Raw genomic sequence first — 21,954 nt, forward strand, 5'->3', positions numbered from 1 at the left:
AAGCTTACATATATAGTTATAACTATTGCACTTTTAAACTAGATGATTATGTTATATAAAAATAAAATAGTGTAATAATAGTTATTCTAGATCAAAAGTTATAGATTAATAACTAGACAAGTACTCGCGTGATGTAACAGTTGTTTGAACATAAACTATGGCAATCACGTAACAGTTATGGAAGTTCATGGTTCAGTTTGAAACCTTACAACCATTTAAATCGCTCATCGGTTAGGTTCACGGTTGGGCTTTTCTTTAACGTTCGATTTTAATTGTCAACGGTTTAGTTTCTATTTTCGATGATAAATAATCATTACTAACAGTTTGGCTCACATGTTTAACTTAAACCATCAACACTGGTCTTGAACACCATACACAACATATTAATTTTTTAATTAAAAAAAAACTCCAAACAATATCATACTCAAATTAAATAGAATAAAATCATACTCAAATTAAAATAAATGCTCGCTTTTATGTCGCAACCTTGTAACATCCCGAAATTTCCAAAATAATATTAATTATATTATTTAATAATAGAGGGAAAGTTTACTCGGGTTATCGGGAAATAAATAAATAGAGTAGGAGTTGGTATGGGTCGGGCTAATGTTGGGTAATGGATATGGGTTATGGACTTGGGTTATGAAAGAAGAAAGGAGAGTCCATGGGCTTGAGCCCATGATCCCTAAATATAAATACCATTAATCACCATTTAATCCTCATTCTCACATATTCCATACACCACCAAAACACACACTTAATATTTCTCTCTAGTTCTTCCTTATCTCTAGCCTAAATCAAGAAGGAAATCGAGCACCGACCCGAGGTAATGATAGTTTAATATTGTACCAGCCTAAAACGTTAGTTATAGTCGCGTAACGACGAGCCTACACCGTTAAACCGTTTAAATCACAAGATCCGGGTGGAATCGGGTATAAACCGGACCTAAGATGAGTTTAGGGATCATCCTAGCTCAAATCTGGATCAAACGGGACGAAAAACGATGAAAACGGTGGAAGAACGAATGAGATCTCGTTTTTCCAGCGAAAACGCGGTTTTCCGGCGATGACGGCGCCGGAAAAGATAAAGGTGTCAGGGAATGTTCCCTGACCTAACCCTAGTTCGCTAAGGAAACTTAGAGAACTAGAGGGTGATTCTTTAGCTAGTTCGCTAAGGAAACTTAGAGAACTAGAGGGTGATTCATTAGCTAGTTCGTTAAGGAAACTTAGAGAACTAGAGGGTGATTCGTTAGCTAGTTCGTTATGGGAGCTTAGCGAATCAGAGGGTGATTCGTTAGCTAGTTCGTTATGGGAGCTTAGCGAATCAGAGGGTGATTCGTTAGCTAGTTCGTTATGGGAGCTTAGCGAATCAGAGGGTGATTCGTTAGCTAGTTCGTTATGGGAGCTTAGTGAATCAGAGGATGATTCTTTACCCAATTCGTTAAGGGCAAAGTAACGAACTAGGAGTTTAATATAAAGACAGAATGGTACCTGGACTTAGAAAAGAATTATATAATTACATAACAGCCCTTGGAGTTTGGCAATTTATGAAAGATACCTTTAAAAGGTTAACGAGTAACGATTAATTAACCGGTAATGATTAAATGAAGTAAAACCGGCTTAGACGCGTAAGACTGATTAAGTAGCAATGAGAGTGGCTAGAGTAGTAATTGATATTCAATTATTAAACAGTCAGACGTGCACAGCTCGAGAAGGAGTAACCGTTAACAGAAGAAGTAGCTGAGATCAGGTGAGTTTCTAGCCCCATTTCCTTGTTATGTTTTCGGGGCTGTGTGCATACTCGATATGAAGTGTGAATACACTTACCTTAAGTGGTAAGTGTATGCTATAGATGTTATACGAGGTAGCTAATATATAATAATTGCCGGTGCGTGAACGATCTTCGGATATTGCACGCATCGCCAAGGATAGTGATTGCCAAGTGGTTATTAGTGTGTATGAATGCTATGATGTGACTTGCTTATTATGTAAATGATATGAAGTGTGTTGTAGACAAGTAGAGGTAGAGCGTGTTAGAAGTGGCAAGAGTCTAGTAAGAGTGTTAGTGGCATGACGATAGTACGTGGTAGGGTAAGCCTATACGTGACTACGTCATTAAAGTGGCAAAGTGGCATAACGTTATACGTTATTAAAGTGACAAAGTGGCAAAGTGGCATAACGTTATACGTTATTAAAGTGGCAAGGTGGTAGGTGTAAATAAGAGGCTAAGTGGTAAGGTGAGCAGGTTAGATAGTGGACTACGTGTCTTCGGATACGTATACGATGCATGTAGTGGTTGTATGATAAGTTGCTTGATTAACTAGAACTCACTCAGCGTCGCTGACTTTTAGTATGCACGCAGGTGATCAGACCAAAGAACTAGCATGAGGATGACGCATGGCATGGATTGAACGGCTGGCATCTGAAGATGGAAGAAAAGATGTTTTAAATATAATGATTTGTTTTATGGTATCAAAGAAGAGATTGAATGTTTTGTAACGAATGCTTCAAGTAAACGTTTCCGTGAAAGTTTTAATTAACTCTGATTGTAAGAACTGTGTTTACGAGTAAATCCGACGCTAAAGTAGGGCTACCGGGTTCGGGGCCTTATAAACCTTTTTTAAAATTATTAGCGTATGAAAAAATTATGTCGGTTTATAAATCATGGGGGAAGTTGATTTAAAATTAAATAAATAGTAATAAATGGATAAAGATGATGAGCAAAATTGTAATTTTCATTTCATTTAATAAAGATTGAGGGTAAAAAGTTATAAATATATTAAAAGAAACGTCTACAATTTATGTTTGAAAGTCAATTTTGCCTTTTTTTTCTATCATGCATTGGAGTTGTACCATGTGTTAATTATGTTGTACATTACTTAACATAATTAATTTAATTATTTGCTCTTATCACAATAAAAAGTTATTTATATTTGATCCAAACACTAAAAAACTATTTACTAAAATAAGTCTTCATGTTAGTGAAATTACATATTTTAGTAAGTTTTTTATTCTTTCAAAAACACACTTTTGAAAAGGGAAAAAAAGGTAAACTTAGAGTTTCTATATAATACATAAAACTAGCTTGTATCCCTGTATTACAGGGATTGTTTTATATAATATTTATATATTTTTTATTTTAATTTTATTTATTGTAAGGATGTTGATAATATACTTGGAGTTTAATGATGAAAATGTTTCACAAATAAATGCGATATTATAACCCGTTTAAAAGCTATCTGGGTTTGGTGAGACCAATGATCCGTTTATTTTTTCACCCTAAAATTGTTTTTTAATAAAAAATAAAATCTTTTTTTAAATCGGATATTAATTTTTAGTATATCCATTTTATAGTATTTTCATATCAAATATTTGGTGACATTAATTGTTAATATAATGAGATGTTATAGTCCATTTAAGGGCTATCTAGGTTTGATGAGACTCATACTCATGAATTCAGGTAAAATGCATGGAAGTTTCTATTTATAAATAAAACAATCTGATGGTTTGAGAGGGGGTGAGGAGAAACCAGAGAGTTTTTAAAGGTTTCGTCTATATATATTTAAGATTTATTAAACTTCTATAAAGTTTTAACTTCACGTGTTGAAACACTTCTTGTGGTGATTTAAATTTTAGTATACTAGGTTTTATCTCCTCGTATTACGGGGTTGTTTTACATTATTTGTTTCCAATATTTGTATATTTGCTTGGATTTTAATTTTATTTATTGTAAGAAAGTTAATAATATACTCATGATTTAATGATAAAATGGTTTAACAAATAAATAAGATGTCATAACCGGTTTTAAAACTATTTAGGTTTGGTGAGACCCATTTAACCTGGTTATTTTTTTTACTATAAAATTGTTTCTTAATTTGAATAAAATCTTTTTAAAAAAAAATCGGATACATACCAATTTTATATTATTTTCTTATTAAAATATTTGGTGATACATTTTTTTAATATAATGAGATGTTATTACCCGTTTAAGAGTTATTTGGGTTTAATGAGAGTAATAACAAATGCATGATAAACCTTCATTTACTAATAAAGCAATCTGATAGTTTGATAAAATGTATGGAACAACCAGAAAGTTTTTAAATGTTTCGTTTATATATATTTAAGATTTATTTTAAATGTGCTACTGTATTGTATCATTTATCTTGTTTAAGTATGCTAGTATTCCATGTGCCAAATGATGGATCGCATCTTATAGAGATGAGATCTTTTCCGTGAATACTCGTACCCGTACTCATTCAGTACCTGTATCGGTACCTGTACTTGTACCTGTCTATTCAGTACGGGTATGGGTACCTAGATTTAGTGATTTTAAGTACCGGTACTTTCAGGTATATGTACGGGAACATGTACGAGTATTACATGTACTCAGTGCCCGTTAGGAATACGTAGGGGTTTTTATTGAGCCAAAATTCATGACTCTAACTGTGTTTATATTGGGATATCCTCAAGAATTCAAGCAGGCTTTTCAAAACCATTGATAATTAAAATACAAAGTACTAGCAGTTTTAATCAAACCCTGGTTCTCTTCTCTTCTTCTTCTTCTTCCAATCAATAACTATTAACAACCATCATGACTAGATTTTATATTATGGTTGATTTATTTCATTTTTAGTTTTGGTATTATATTTTGGTTGTGGTAATATGGTTTTAGTTTTGGTATTATAGATAATTGTCGGTACAGTACCGGTAACGATACCAAGTTTAGTTGAGATGTTTTAAAAATAGAAAAAAGTGGTACCAAAGTAAATATCACACCTAAAGTAATTGTACCCTTACCTTATATTGAGGTACGAGTATGGGTACCCAGATTTACTGGTTTTCTGTACAGGTACTTTTGGGTATAGATACGAGTACGGTACCGATCTCATCCCTAGCCCAAAGGCACAAGCAGAGCCCAAAAGGCACAAACGGAGCCCAAAAGACACTAATGGATCCCAAAAGGCACAAATGTTTCCCAAAAGCACGAACATTGCCCAAAAGGCATAAATGGAGAACCAAAGGCACAAACAGGGCCAAAAGGCGCTAACGAAGCCCAAAAGGCATAAGCGGAGCCCAATAGGCACCAACGGAACCCAAAAGGCACAAACGGAGCTCAAAAGGCACTAACAAGGCCCAAAAGGCATAAACGAAGCCGAAAAGGCACTAACGGAGCCGAACATGCACAAAAGTTGCCAGAAAAGCACAAACATTGCCGAAAAAGCACAAAGGGAGCCCAAAATGCACAAACGGGGCCCAAAAGGCATAAAGGAGCCCAGATGCACTAATAGAGCCCAAAATGCACAAAATGATGTCATACGATAGATGAGGCCATACGCTTGTAGTTATAAGTGTATTGCAACTTAACCTATATGAATTGATCTGCTCCTTCTCGTTACTATCCAAATCTCTTCAAAAACACACACTAAGCTTAAATGATCATCAATATCAAGTAATCATGATCTAGATATCATTTGTATAGTGATCCTACCACTATCTGAGCCTAATCATACACTAGATCCAGCAAATCAAGCATTCACAACAAGTATCAAGTAGATGGATTTGTTATCTTTTATTCTTTTCAAAGTTCCATAGTTTAGATGTGGCTTCTTTTTTATCTTAATGTTAATGCTTAGGGATATTTACATTTTTCTCCTTCATAAGATCACTAATTACATATTTCCTCAAGTTAAAAAAAATATCAATTACATATTTTCCATTTTTAAACATATATATTACATATATATCTATTTCATTAAGATAAACTAATTGAATGACTATTATACCCTTACTTCATATTTTATTATTTATTCTTTTGTATATTGATATGTTGACTACTATTTCATGACAATCAAACCTATAATTATAATGTATTTATTTGGTTGTAAGAAACATATTATGTAGCGAGCCATGTATCAAACTTTTGTTTAATTACCATAAACACAATTCAGTTGAATAATACATAAATATTATACAGGCCTACACATGCCTCTAACGACACAAGCTCAAATAACCATTTTTAATCAATCCTCAAAACATGCACTGGTATCTTGGATTGCTTTAAGTTTCATTTCTAAATTTAATCCTCAAAGCTTGCATTTGGAGTAATCGCAAGTTACAGACTTTGTGATTTCAAACAAATTTATAGAGTGAGAAAGTAGAAAGTAATCGCAAATTAAGAAGGAAAAATATGTAACAATCCATAATACTTAAAAGCTTAATATTTCTTGATAAATTTATTTTTGTCTCTATCATTTTTCTTACATGTTGTATAAATATGAACAAAACATTATATCCCTAATTTAGCTTGTATAGTACAAAGGTTATTAATCTTGTTAGAGCATTCTCAGTCAATTCCATATCCATATTCATATAATTATACAAAAATATTTTTTTTTCTCGTTTTCAATTAAATAATACTATTTTATACATATACTATTATCGTTTTGTTCTCCACTCACAACCCCTTTTAGAAATTTTTAAAAAGTTATACGGTGTAAATAGTATAAACTCAAATTTAACTTTTCCACAACATTTCCTTTCTCTTCTACTTAAACCACATATGAGGTGTATTTAAAAAAAGAGATTGTGATGTGGAAGAGAGAGACGATGAGGTGGAGGAGAGAATGAGAGGTAAGATTCATATGGAAGAATCTCTAAAGAACTTGGTATGTGAGAGGAGATGAAGGAGAGAGAAGTGTGAGAGAGAATGCATTTTTGGTGGCCAAATGTCATGTGGACACACAAAAACACCATCCAAAAACTTCACTATTGGTGATGCTCTTAGAGGGGAAGAGACACTAATGGGTATTACCCATGTATCAGTCAATCCCGCACTGTCATCTCATGTTCCCCCTCATGTACCCACAAACCATAAATCCTAATGATGTTGTCGTGTCTTTATCTTTGGCTTGTTCGATGAGATCTTTGAAAATTTGTATGCCCTTTTGATTGAAAAAAAATGTCGTTATCAGAATCGTTCGGCAGTATGAGTATCCCAATATCATCGTTTGAGAAATTACTCATTGAGCGTCTGAGGGAATAAAAATGGTGAATGTTTGGGTGAATAAAAATGATGGAAGACTTGAGTGAATAAAATGACGAAAAGTTAGTGATATTAATATGTAATAATAATTAATTACACGTTTATGTTTTCGAAACATATATTCTCAAGTCCCGTATCGATAATTAAACACGAACTAAATGACTAACTCTCGTTGATATTAATCAGAAAATATAACTCAAAAAACTGATTACAAATCTCTCAAACCCTAACTCGGTTTGATTCTTGATGAACCCTAACTCGGTTACACCAACTTCACCCTAGATGAACCCTAACTCGGTTACATCTCGTGTGTGTCTTTAGATGAACCCCTAACTCGGTTACACCTCACACATCACACTCTATAATGTCAAACCATACATCGGTTTATATAGGACTAACCTAACTTGCTAGCCAAGACATTACCTATTATAATTACAATACAATTAGGAAACATGCTATAGTTATAAAACATAACCAACTATGACCGACTTGTCATTATTGGCCCCTCAAGTTCACCGACTTGTGACTTAGAGTCTGAAATTACTTCCAACAATCACCCCTAATTTCCGACTCGAAATAGTTGAAACTTCAACACCGAGCATGTCTCTTTTGCCCTGTCTGATTTGATCAATGAACTTGACCTTCTCGGTTTTCACAACCATCTTGGTCTTCATCATCTCTGTCTTGATCTCCCGGAACTCTCCTTGATCCATGACTGTGTTCTTTCGGCCCCCGAACTCGACTACCTCTGTGACCTTGTCCCTGACCATTCACTCGGTCGTATGAAAACGCATAACCACTCCTTTGGCTGCAACCCCGGTCATCTAATCGAGTGAACAACAATCTTCTTGATCTTCTTAGTGAGCACCCGGTTCGATCCAACATATCAAACCCTTAGGTCAGAACATAACTCGTTTAACCCGTGTAAAGCAAACTCTAAATTGAACCAACTTATCCAACCCGTTCTTTAAAGTTTCGGTTAAACCAAACGTGTTAAACCAATAAAACAAAATTATACCAACTTATCTTTTCTTTAAAATCCTCCTTGAACACCAAACATGAACCACCCTGCTTCAAACAAGAATGATTTCTTTTCCTTTCGTGTGCTTGCGATTTAAGGAGAAAAAAAGAAAATAAATTCTTGTTTCCACTTTGACTCGTAACCACTGCTGGCCTCAGTTACAAAAAAACAAATTCCTTGGACTTTTAAGACATCTTTTTCTAGTTCTTTTTATTTTTTTTGGAAGGCCCTTTTTTCTAGTTCTTTAATCACCAAAGTTTGAAACTACAAAATACGAAAACGAAAACGTTACCAACGTAATTTCACTCTCGCCGGAAACTACCCCTGCACAAAATTCGGCCGATGCCTTGAAGTAACCTGGTTGTTCTCCACGTTCACCGTACTAGACCCCGATTCGGAAACCCAACTGGGTTCCGATATACGCCGATTAATAGCTCCTCCTCAAGATACCGTTGATCCGCCTCACCGCCGATCAAAGTTAACTCAATTATCGATTTCTTGAACTTGACTCTGATACCAATTCAAGTCCCGTATCGATAATTAAACACGAACTAAACGACTAACTCTCGTTTATATTAATCAGAAAATATAACTCAAAAAACTGATTACAAATCTCTCAAACCCTAACTCGGTTTGACTCTTGATGAACCCTAACTCGGTTACACCAACTTCACTCTAGATGAACCCTAACTCGGTTACATCTCGTGTGTGTCTCTAGATGAACCCTAACTCGGTTACACATCACACATCACACTCTTTAATGTCAAACCATACATAGGTTTATATAGGACTAACCTAACTTGCTAGCCAAGAAATTACTTATTATAATTACAATACAATTAGGAAACATGCTATAATCATGAAACATAACCAATTATGACCGACTTGTCATTATTAGCCCCTTAAGTTCACCGACTTGTGACTTAGAGAGTCTGAAATTACTTCCAACATAGTCTTCATGACAAATGTTTGTCTTGAATTGTAATTTTGACAATCTATCCCGTATAAAAGTGGGTGACTTTACTTTGTGGTTTGGAACACATAAAATCTTACCCTTACTATATTTACAAAACACACTAACATATTTACAAAGAACTAACTTTGAATGCTCATAATTGATAAAGAAAAATATATGTAGTTGTTGCCCACAAAATTGCAATTGTTAACACGGATATAGAAAGTTTAATTGTTTGTTATTCCAATTTCTAATTAATTCTGTCACCTCCCATTTTTTGTTTTTTTTTTCTTTCTTTTTTTATAGCGTTTGAAACCATCTTCAACACTTGAGTGAGTCTTCATAAGACGTGATGTCAACCGTCTATACTGATTTTGTCAGTTTAAGTTTGACTCAATCAAAAACACCTTCAAGAAATTAACTCAATATTATGAAAAACCCTTCTTTGAGTCAGGTTTTAAACTTGAAACCTTAAAGATCTCGGACGCTAAACCATCACTCTCTTAAGTGGTTTTGATTTTTGAAAGATAATACATTATTATTCTTCACATAACCCGTATAAATTAATACATTATTATTATTATTATAATAAGTTCATTTGAATTAACTTTCAATAGTTTTTAATCATTTAAATTAATTTCCAGGATTTCTATAAATGCAGAAACGGTGGAGTAACTGGAATCCGTTGTCTTGTAAGGTAGTACAATTAACTAACTTATTTAATGGTGATGTCTTTTACTTCGTTTCTCTGTTTTGAATGTAAATTACAATCACGGGTTTTCTGGCTTTACGTGTTTAGTGGTAGCACGGCTGCTTAATATGTGTTTGGAAGAAGCATGCACGTATTTAAGCATGTTATTATTACATGTTATCTTACTTATATGTAGGGGTGTTCAGCAGGGCCGTCTCCGAGAATTTAAATACCTTGGCCGAACCAAAATAAAAAAGGCCAGTAGACCTTCACGAAAAATTTTTATTCGCTAATGTACGTGGATAAAATTTTTATCTACCGATTTATTATAAGCATAAACCATTCTGAGCATGTAATTATCTCATAAACCATTGCAAATAACCTTATTTTTAACACCAATACACATATATATGTAATACTAGTTTGAGCCTCGTGTATTACACGAGGAATTGATGAAAATTTTAAAATTTGAACATTAATCAAAATACTACTGGCAACACAATTATCATATATTGTTAATAAAATTATAAACTAAAGAAACATTAAGAAAATATTTACTAATAAGAAAAAATTCCTTGTACACTACGTTTGCGGTTGTGTTGGTCAATATACATAGGGGTGTTTGGGATTGCTTATTTTCACCAACTTATAACTTTTAAACTTTTTTAAAAGTAATAAGGTGTTTGGAATTGCTTATATTGTGAGAAGAAAATTTTTATAAGTTATAATGTTGTAACTTATTAACTTAATGAAAAAATATAAGGAGATAAAATAAGAAATCCCAAACACTCCCTAGTTTATAAATAATCAAAAATTTTAGTCAATGCCTGCCTGTAAATCCTAACAAAGCGACCTATAAATTGTCCGTGTGAAAACACGAGTTCTTTCAAGTACAAGCCAACCATAAATAATAAAACAAGATTAGGTATTAAATCTTAATCTTAAATATACAAAAACAAAACCTCCTTAAATTCTCTCAAGCTACCAGATTGCTTTATTTGTAAATAAATGTTTCTCATGCATTTAAACCGAACCCGGTAGCCCTACTTTAGCGATTACACGGGTGTGGGTCTCACCTGTAAGGCCCCGAACCCGGTAGCCCTACTTTAGCGTCGGATTTACTCATAAACACAGTCCTTCAAATCAGAGTTTATTAAAACTTTTCGCGGAATATAAAACATCAATCATTTGTTACAAAACATTAAATTTTTTCTTTGATACCATAACACAAAACTTTATATTTAAAACATCTTTACTTCTTTCTTCAGATGCCAGCCGTTCAATCCATGCCATGCGTCATCCTCTTGCTAGCTCTGTAATCGGCTCACCTGTGTGCATACTAAAAGTCAGCTACGCTGAGTGAGTTCTAGTTAATCAGGTATCATACAATTTATTCCCATATATTACTTCCCGTATCCGAAGACACATATTACTACCTTAACCTTGTATAAATATCCATAGGAGGATCGTCACGTAATATTTATTAAAAGAACCATTACCATTACCCTACCATATATAATTTCCATAGGAGGAACACTATACTATCCATAGAAGGAACACTTTACTATCCATAAAAGGAACACTATACCTTCCATAAAAGGAACACTATACCTTATTATTTAATATCCATGTGAGGAGCTAGTCACTTCCCTTGACGATACGTGCAATATCCGAAGATCGTTCACGTACCGTCAAGCAATCAATCATATCGATCACATATACCATACACGGCATACACATAAAATTATATACTTTCGTTCATACTTTCTTACTTTCTTTTGTATTATCTTACTTTCATATCTTACGTTATAAAGAGCATTACGCCCTACATTCCTCGAGTATTACTAGGGCTCGGAACCCTCTTCGTAACCATACAACCATACGTTATCATTTCTTTCTTCTATTATCTCTATCATGTTCATACACATAAACATACATAACATACTTACCTTATTCTTAGCGCTGCAACCTGACAGTACGTGCAATATCCGAAGATCGTTCACGTACCATCAAGCAATCATTCATATATTTCACATTATCCATATAAGGCATACACTTATCTCTTAGGATAAGTGTATTAACAAACATATTGAATATGCACACAGCCCCGAAAACGTAACACATAAATGGGGCTAGAAACTCACCTGAATTCTGCTTCTCTTTCTGATAGCTGTAAATCCCTTCTCTAACTGAGCTCGGCTGACTGTACAAGTTACACGTATCAATACTCGTCTGATCTGATCTGGTGGCCTAGTATTAGCTTACTTTAACTTATCGCTTTATAATTTATTTTCAAATCAAACTTGGCTTTAGGCGAAGTTAACCCTCGGGCGAACTTAGCTCTAGGCGAAGTTAACCTTAGGCGAACTTAACTTTACAGCGAAGTTGCCATCAGGCGAACTTGGCTTCAGGCGAAGTTGTCATCAGGCGAACTTGGCTTCAGGCGAAGTTGAACCTTAGGCGAACTTAACTTTACAGCGAAGTTGCCATCAGGCGAACTTAGCTTGCAGGCGAAGTTCATCAGGCGAACTTAGCTTGCAGGCGAAGTTCATCGCGTTGAAGGCGAAGTTGCCCAGATGAAGGCGAAGTTACCCAGACAGCCGCTGTTCGGTTTCTTTCCAGCATTTTGAGCGTTTTTAACACCCTTGCTATGGTTCAATATCACCCACTACGCTTCCCGACCATCTTCGGTCGCTTATACACTAAAAAGCTTGGATCTTTAAACCTTAAAGGTAAAGAATTATACCTTTTTGAGCTTGTTTGGATCTTGTTTAACTTGTTAACACAACTAATCGCTCTCTCTCGGACCTGCCCGATTCTTCCCTTGGCTCAGCCGGTTCCGGCGAAGTTAGTGGGTAAGTGTGTGTTAAGGAGTTTGGTGAAATATGAAAGATATTTTGGGGTTTATGGGATATTTATATCCCTGAAATCCCATGGACCTAAGGCCCATTCTTATTTAACCCATCTCTATTAATCCAAATCCATAACCAACGTCCATTACCCGACACTAGCCCGACCCATACCAACTCCTATTCTTTTATTTATTTCCTGATAACCCGAGTAAACTTTCCCTCTATTATTAAGTAATATAATTAATATTATCTTGAAATTTCGGGATGTTACATCACCAAACCCAGATAATCTCTTAAACGGGTTATATAACATCTCATTATATTAAAAAGTAATCTCATCAAATATTTTATATGAAAATCATATAAAATAGTGATATACTAAAAGTTAGTATCCGTTTTTTGAAGATATTATTTATAATTAATAAACAATTTTATAGTAAAAAAAACGGGTCATAGGTCTCATCAAACCCAATAACTTTTAAAACGGGTTATAACATCTCATTTATTTGTGAAACTATTTCATCATCAAATCCTAAGTATATTAATAACTTCCTTACAATAAATAAAATTAAAATAAAAAAAATATATTAAATATTAGAAACGAATAATATAAAACAACCCCGTATTACATGGAATAATAGCTAGTTATATATATGATAGCTAAGAAAAGAACTTCTTGATTCTAACTTTCCAAAATAAACCAAAAGAATAAATTTAAATGGTTAATATGTCGATAAACAAATTTATGAGAAAGTAGTCTATGTATATAATGAAAATTGTTAAGGAATAAAGTATTATAACTGAATTTTATTTTATATACCTGAAAATTCTTAAAAAAATAATAATAAAGCAATATTCCGACCACTTCAATCTCATTTGGCATGTTCTTTTTCTATAGCTAAATTGTTTCATTTTTATTACTTAAGGATAAATTTCGCCACTGCACTAGCAGACCTTCTGTTAACAATGAGTTCCCACAAAACAACTAGCATATATACTTGTATCGGGGTCTCATCAGGATTCCGATTGTGGTAGTCCGTTTTTTTCGGATTATAGTGTTCATCGGTAACATGTCAACAGTGGACAACTAATTACCGACATATTTTAATACGTTTTTATTGGGTTTTGTCGGTAATTACTGAATAATAATTCTTCTAGTGATAAGGTTTTTAAGTAAAGAAGGAATAACACGATTTTGCTTATTATCACCCGACAACGAAAGAACCTAAAGGACATTATATATATGCGTGTCATCAAGCACTACGTCATCAACAAATAAACTAAATCGACCAAGCTTGACCTATTTATAACTACACATAAAAGTCCAATATATAAATGCATGTGCAACAAATTAAATCTATCATGAGTTGCTATGGTATTGCTTTCATTATTTTCATTCATAATTTACTTTTATGCAGGGGGTGTTATTCGGGTTTGCTTTTCATGTTTTGGTTTTTCAGGTTTTAATGTTTTAATTTTAGACTCGCACCCAATTCAAATCTCTCACGTTTTTCGGGTTCGAGTTTTGTTAGGTTGTGTTAATCGGGTATCTAAGAAAACAAAAAGAAAGTAAAGAAAAACTACAAAGCGAAAACTAAAGCAACATATTTTTCTTTACTTGTTACGTAATAACTAAATAATAAATAAACATAACCCGGTAAAGCAACATATTCTTCGATTACAGTTGTTATTAGCTATAAATAGAAGAGATATATAAACAATAATAGTAGGTCAACCATAATAGGTGGGATGTGTAGAGCGTTCCGTATACAATGTACATACCCAGGCCCGGCTCCGAGAAGACAAAAAAATTTTTGGGCCGAAGGCGAAAAATATTTTAGGCCTCAAGTAAAATAAGTATTTTGTTGACTTTAAACAATTTAACTTTTAAGTGGGCATATTTGGTTATGATTTGGGTTGTATAAAAAACATTTGAATAAAAATAAGCTTAAACATGTCTCGAATGAGACTAGAACCCATAACCTTTGGTTGGTAATCATACCTCTTTGCCACTAAGCCAACCTAGTTATTATGTATATGAGATTAAACATTAAATATAGATATTGGTTTTCACAAAAATACATATAACTTTAAAAAAAAAAATCGGGCCTAACGGGGTGTCGGGCCTGGGGCCGTCGACCACCCTGCCCTCCCTAAAGGCCGGCCCTGTACATACCTAATAATAATATCATATTTTAAACAAACAGTTTATTCGGTTTGACCCGATACTTAGAAATCAGACCCAAGAACCAGTTGGCCTTTTTTAGATTTGGGTTTTTCAGGTCGGGTTTCAAGAAAAAGTGACCGCCCTGGTTTTATGAATAGATTTGATTTAACAAATTAGAAAGTGATACATTGGTGAATATTTAGCTAGGGTCCCTCTTACTACCACATGCATGCATTAAAATCACAAAACTGTTTGAAGCAAAATTTTCTACTCTTCTAACTTCTTATCATGCTTCACTTTTCATCAAATGTCACGTTCACTCTTGTAAATGCATGCTACCTAGGGACCCCTTTAGATTCCATTACCATCATTATGCATCCATATTCATGTCAGTATTAATATTTAAATAAATATGTATGTATATATATGTGTGTGTTAACATATGTTGTTAATTGTTTAGAGTATCCAAGAAACATGGGAAGAAGCCCTTGTTGTTCAAAGATAGGATTGAATAGAGGTTCATGGACAGCTTTAGAAGACAAGATTCTCACTGATTATATTACTCTCCATGGTGAAGGCAAATGGAGACAAATTCCTATAAAAGCAGGTTTATATATTCATATATATTCTCATGATGTATGTGGTTCTTCTATGATCTTGACTTACACTTTGTATGATTATTGTAGGATTAATGAGGTGCGGGAAGAGTTGTAGATTGCGATGGTTGAATTACTTGAAACCGGATATCAAAAGGGGTAATATTTCATGTGATGAAGAAGATCTCATCATCAGGCTTCATAAACTCTTGGGAAACAGGTTCATTGTTATGTTTTAAATATCATGAAAACATCATATATATCTTATTAGTTGTGGTTTAATTTGTGGGGTGTAAATGTAGATGGTCGCTTATCGCTGGGAGGCTCCCGGGGCGAACAGACAATGAAATAAAGAACTACTGGAATACCACACTTGCCAAAAAGGTGCATGATCTTCAACATAACAACCACGTCATCAATCATGTATCTCAAGAACAAGACCATACAAAGAGGAAATCGAAAGAATACAACGCAAATGAGATCGAGTCAAAGGTGGTTAGAACCAAGGCAGCCAGATGCTCAAGAACCAATTTTAGCTCTCACCCACAAGAAGTAGAGCCACCAAGATCATCTTGTGTTGTTGAGATTAACCATCCGGCTAAAGCTACCGAACCAGCTGCAACATTTTGGTTATATGGTCATGACGAAAACCCTTATGATACCAAACTATCAAGTATCAATCTTGATCATGAAGAAAATCCTAATAATAGTTACAATAATCTATCAAGTTTCAATCTTGATGTGCATATGGGGGAGGGGATTCTTTCTCATGTCTTTTTGGTACGGATTTCACTAATTTGTTTAACTTATCGGATCAACTAGTGAAAGAAGATGATATGATGTCGGGTTCTTCAACTATTACCGCTACCACTACTACTACTGATATGGACCCGACACATAACTTTTCCCATGAAATTCTGCATTCGTTTACTTCGATTCCCGAAATTGAAATTGGGGGTGAATGGTTGTCTTCGTTATGAATTACAGAAGAGGGGGTCTAAAAGAGCATATGATCATCCTTGGATTAATAAAAGGCTAGTTACTTATAGTTATTACAAATAATGTAATAATTATAATCATATTAATAATGTAACACCATGTACAAATTAATTTATGTCTTTATTATTCACTACAGGATATTACTCTCTCTTATTCTTAAAATGATATATGTAATTTCAAGTTATAAATATTAATTGGGAGACAGGAATGGCATATTCGCTTCGTATGGTCTAGTCGATCTTTAGGATCAACAACCAGAACTGCTTGGTTAAAAAAGTTGCAAATTTATGAGCTTATAACTGAACCAGACTACATAATTAAAACAACACACTAATTGTTTCAGAAATAAACAAATAAATAAAACTCTTAAAAGGTTTAACCAAGCGATTGTAAGTTGTAACATCATTCGTTTCTAGTTTCTAACTGTTTGAGCAGTAGCAATCGTCTGAACCATAATTATGGCATACTCAACAGCTGTGTGCTGCAGCGTGTATTGACCAGATAGCCCGTATTCCGCGAAATTTGGTTCCATGTGTACAAAATGACCTGGCAACGGTCTTTTGGATAACGCTTCTTGCCATATGTCAAAAAATTCACCCATGATTTTGTGAGATTTTTCCCATGATGAACTTGGCTTGTATTCCATCTGCATTGTCCCACACACACAAAAATAAACATGTATTCGTTTTAATACTTGTTTTTGTTAAAACAACAAAACTTTAAAACTAACTTCTGAATTCAAATACCTCCATAATAATTCCCCTTAAGCTTTCGGATTGCATTGAAACAACTTTACCAACCCTTAACACCAAGCTGATATTGAAATCCCTAATATTACACAAAAATAAATAAATAAATAAAGATATAGAGGAACGTTAACGTACAAATGAAATTAACGTGCTAAACTGAGAATCAAGTAGAGTAATTATATATACAAGTAGAGTAATTATGTAATTACTCTATAATAATTACTCTATGGTAATTACATAATTACTCTACTTGTATATATAATTACTCTACTTGATTCTCACGTTTAGCACGTTAATTTCATTTGTATTTGATCCAAACCCTAAAGATATATATATACACACACACACAAAGTTTGAAAGTGAAATTGCTGACCTCAAAAGTGAGTGTCACTCTGGTTTTGTAAGACTGAAGTTTCTCCATTATAGTTTGGATTGTGGATTCTGCTTCAGCGACTAACCGTTGTCCTCGTAAAACGAAGTAATATTATTGGGCTGCTCTGGCAGTGATATTCCCATAAAATCGCGTGGGAATTCTGCTGGATTTGCTTGCTCTAAGAAGCAATCGCAAAACAATTATATACAAAACAATTAGATACCCTTTATGCACATGACATACATAAATACACATATACAGAATCACAGACATACTCCACTTATCCAATATTAAATAAACACGAAGACGCATCATGAGTTAAGTTTTCTTAAGCATTTGAATCGACTTTCGTATCAATGTCTTATGAATATAAGCATTGCAAGCGGATCTGTATGTATAGTTTATACAATCTTGATTGTTAAGAAATATCAAAACAAATATTGTGCTCTGCTCCATCATGCTGCTAAATCTCCAGTGAATCAACCAACGATCATTTGAAGTTGTTTACAACAAGAACCTTTTAGCTTTTAAAACAAACTCTGAAAACTAACTAGACTGGTAAGAGTTCATTAACTTTAAATTATTCACTCTTACACTGCCCCTTAAATTGCATGTGAATTGAGAAAAATAAGAACCAAGAAAAAACCAGCCTCTGTTAGAAGATATTTTGTGGTTTATGCTTTTGTATGTACGTTTCCGGTTTGATGTAATGTAACCGAAATCCCTGGGCTTGGGCTTGATGTGGGCTTGGCCGCTTGTGGCTTATATACACCCTATGTATTGTTTTGTTTGTCATTATTAGGATTAGATGTTCTCATTCTAATCATTGTAATCGGCTCTCCAGGGATAACTTATGTACCTGATGTTTTGGTAATAATAAACGTGTGCAATGAAGTTCATCTTGTTCTTATTGTTCCTTTATATTGTTCTTGAATCACCATTCACCACGGTGTTTGGTTTCCCCACAAACATTGTGTTTACTTGATATCATATTGTATAGATCTGGATTTGGGACTTACAGCCTCTTAAGGTTAGTTATTAGGTTTTACAGGGGCTAAATTGGTATGAACAAAACAGGTTTGAACCCGGCCAAACTCGCCAGTTCGTTCGTACACTAATTCGTCGTCTCATTCACAGAAACTGGTTTTAAACCATGCAAAAACACCAGTTTTTTTTGCCCCCAAACTGGTTTATAGCCCAAACCGAATTGAATTTGATAGGTTCGATTAGGGGTGTGCATGGGTCGGTTCGATTCGGTTTGAGCTCAAACCAAACCAAAAAGCCAAAATTTTGGTTTATGAGTTTTTTACATTTAAGCTTGAAAATTTTGGGCCTAAGTTTTTTTTGTTGTGCTAGAATATTTGGATTATACTATAATATAAACTGTTTTAAATAACATGAGATTCAAAGTAAAAAAATGATCATCTACAAGTTCAGTTCTGTTTTTTCGGTTTTAGTTATACGCAAAACCAAATTATCAAAACTTAAAACCAAACGGTCGGTTTTGTTTCATTTGGTTTTATCGTCACCCCAAGGTTCAAACATTTCTCATCCTAAACCTGGTTTTGTACACCTCTAAGAACAAAAACAATTGATGATAATACAATTTATGTTATTCAGCAACCATAATAATAATAATAATACCTTTAAGAACAGGTCTGTAATAGCTGATTGAAGCTTCCCATTTACCGTCTTTGACACCGTTAATGCTCTCAACACACTGCGTTACTTCTGCTAGTAATTGACTGTTCACTGTATGTCCTGCTGCAGGCTGCCAGTGCAATATCCTAATTTCACATACATACATATATATATATATATATGCAAAAAACATTAGTAATAATTAGATTAATCCAATACTAATTGATGTGCAACGATAGATCAGATATGTAATTACCATTTAATTGGCATCGTGATGATGATTGATTGATTGATTGAATCAATTTACGATCACGGAAAAACCCTAAGGGGTGTTTGGTACGGAGAAAAAGAATGGGAAGAAATGGAAATAGAAATGGGAGAGAAATGGAATCGGAGAGAAATAGAAATGGGTGAAGAATTGACAATCATTTCTTTTGTTTGGTACAATAGAGAAATGGGTGGAGAAACGGGAGCAGAGACGTGATTAGGGTTCCGCCTCGGCATCATCATGGTGGAGAAATGGTGGCTCAGAGACGCGTCGCAACACCGCGAACGGAGTAGAGCGTCATCATCATCGCCGCGCAACATCAACACCGCGATTTAGGGTTCCGCCTCGCAACACCGCCTCGCGATTTAGGGTTTCGTTTTGGCTCAGAGACGCGAACGGACGTGGCTGCGGCGTCGGCCGCCGTGCCGGACGTCGGCATCATCATCACCATCGCCGGTCGGAGCATCATCATCATCATACGCGAACGGAGTAGAGCAGAGACGCGATTTAGAAGCAGAGAGAATTCCATTTCTCTTCCAAATGGAGAGAATTGGATTTCTCTACTTTTTGCCTACACCTAATTCTCAGATAAAACCAATTCTCCGCCTAATTCTCCCAAACAAGAGAAACCTAATTCTCCACCCTCAAATCTCTCTACCAAACACCCCCTAATATTTGGGGAAAGGTCCTTTTTCAAGGTTTTTAATTATTAAAACTTTTAAGTAAGGAGTGAAAAATAATCGTTTTACTTACTAACCGGACCGTGTTCGTCCGCTAAGCTTTTGTCGGACAAACGAAAGGTTCATAATGTGTCCGTGCCCGCTCGTTAGTATGGTAAACGGACGCTAACAAACACCGATGGAGAAACGAACAGTAACGGACGCTAGTGGACATTAGTGAACAAGCAAAGAGAAATGACTCTAACGAACAAACAAAGATAAACGATTACATATTAAGTCAAAATGTACAATCACCAATCCACAAAAGGTCACCAATAAATGCGGGATTGCATCACAGCATATCAAAAATACTTATTAACCAAAACATGTTCGGTTCATCTATTAAATGGACGTTACTGGACGTAATCGGGCGGATGTTACCTAACGTTCACCAACACGGTTGAACGAATGCGGTGACCATGTTCTTACATTATGCCTACCAAACGAAGATTTTTTGTTCTTGTCCGGTTCGTTTATTAAAAAAGAACAGACATAAATGAACTTCCCTTCCCGTCAAACGTCTGGTTCACTTACAACCCTACTTACTCTTTTTTTACAAATCTAAAAGTTAACAAATCTTAATCTTTTTATCCATTAATAAATCAATATATATGATAAAACAAAACCAAAAAACAAACAAGCAAAAGACTGACTAAAGATGATAATGAAATTTAAACTTGATGTATGGCATGTTCGACCCAGGTATACGAGCATATAAGACGATAACATTTATATTTACCAACCTGGTTTATTTTAAATATATACGGTGAATAATATACCCAATTTTGTTTTAAGCATATACGGTATACTATAGCCCAATAATGTATGTACCCGAACCACGTGGCATGCCCAATTCTTATACAAGAGAATGAATTTATCGAAACCCGACCCATTATCACCTTACTCACATTCAAGATTTTCAAAACCTATATATTGGAACATCTCAAGAAGTATAGTTTTTTAGAATCTTGAACGTGTACACTTTTGCATTTTGCATGATCTAGAAATGAAGAATCACACTTGAATTATAAGAACTACAATAGTTAATGGTGACACAAACGATATGTGACACGAGAACTATAAAACATTGCATTATATCACCTTAAGGGGTGTTTGGGATTTATTATTTTTATCAACTTATAACTTATAAACTTTTTGAAAAGTTAATAAGGTGTATAAGGTGTTTGGCAAACCATAAGGCCTTATGAATTTTAACTTATGGAGAAGACAAAATAAATGAGTTTTGAGAAGTTAGGAATATGTAACTTATTAACTTAATGAGTTTGATTTACTTATTATTACACATCTCTAACCCTCAAAACCCATTACATTTCTTTTAAAAAAGAGTGTTTTTTTTTAATCATTTTGGTTTTCCCCAACACATAAGCTAATCCAAACATTTTTAATAACTCCTTTTAAAAAAATCGTAAGTTAATAAGTCACTTTTTTGTACTTAAATAAACAATCCCATAAGTTAATAAGTATAACCACCTTTCTAATCTAATTCTAACACCTTCGTTATATGTATTGACTTCGCCCACTAGGTTTTTTTCAGACTTTATTACTACGTATGCTATGTTTGATAATACTTACTTTCATTGATAAACGCTAATGTTAAAGGTAGACACATAACATGTAAAACACGAATATCAATGTAATTATTAGGCAAATTGGATTTTAATAATCACAGTTATAAAATAGCTGTCATCGGTCCCACCTTTCACACTAATTGTTTTCATTGGACTCCTGTTAAAAAATCTTAACGACGTTATATTTTTTTCACATTTCAAACTTATGTTTTAGGGCTTTTGCTCGAAATGAGTATACACATCGATTGATTTTATACTTACCTCGAAATGGTGTTCCAAACAGCTTGATTTTT

The 21,954-nt window shown here is 34.2% G+C and overlaps 2 pseudogenes across 1 annotated transcript; one reads left to right on the forward strand and one right to left on the reverse strand.

Annotated features, from left to right (window-relative positions):
• The first annotated feature begins 15,041 nt into the window (after positions 1-15,041).
• Positions 15,042-16,379, forward strand: LOC143594242 (transcription factor MYB1-like; annotated as a pseudogene).
• Positions 16,380-16,568: 189 nt separating this feature from the next.
• LOC143594243 (mediator of RNA polymerase II transcription subunit 20a-like) lies at positions 16,569-19,411 on the reverse strand (annotated as a pseudogene). Its single transcript, XR_013146295.1, has 5 exons — positions 19,342-19,411; positions 19,089-19,231; positions 17,445-17,622; positions 17,069-17,150; positions 16,569-16,968 (listed from the first exon to the last, which is right to left on the reverse strand). The product of XR_013146295.1 is annotated as a mediator of RNA polymerase II transcription subunit 20a-like (transcript).
• Positions 19,412-21,954: the final 2,543 nt, after the last annotated feature.

Source organism: Bidens hawaiensis, unplaced genomic scaffold (assembly GCF_021521415.1).
Source record: "Bidens hawaiensis isolate Kalapana, Puna unplaced genomic scaffold, B.hawaiensis_p1.1 tig00043404_1, whole genome shotgun sequence".
In the NCBI taxonomy this organism is placed as follows: Eukaryota; Viridiplantae; Streptophyta; class Magnoliopsida; order Asterales; family Asteraceae; genus Bidens; species Bidens hawaiensis.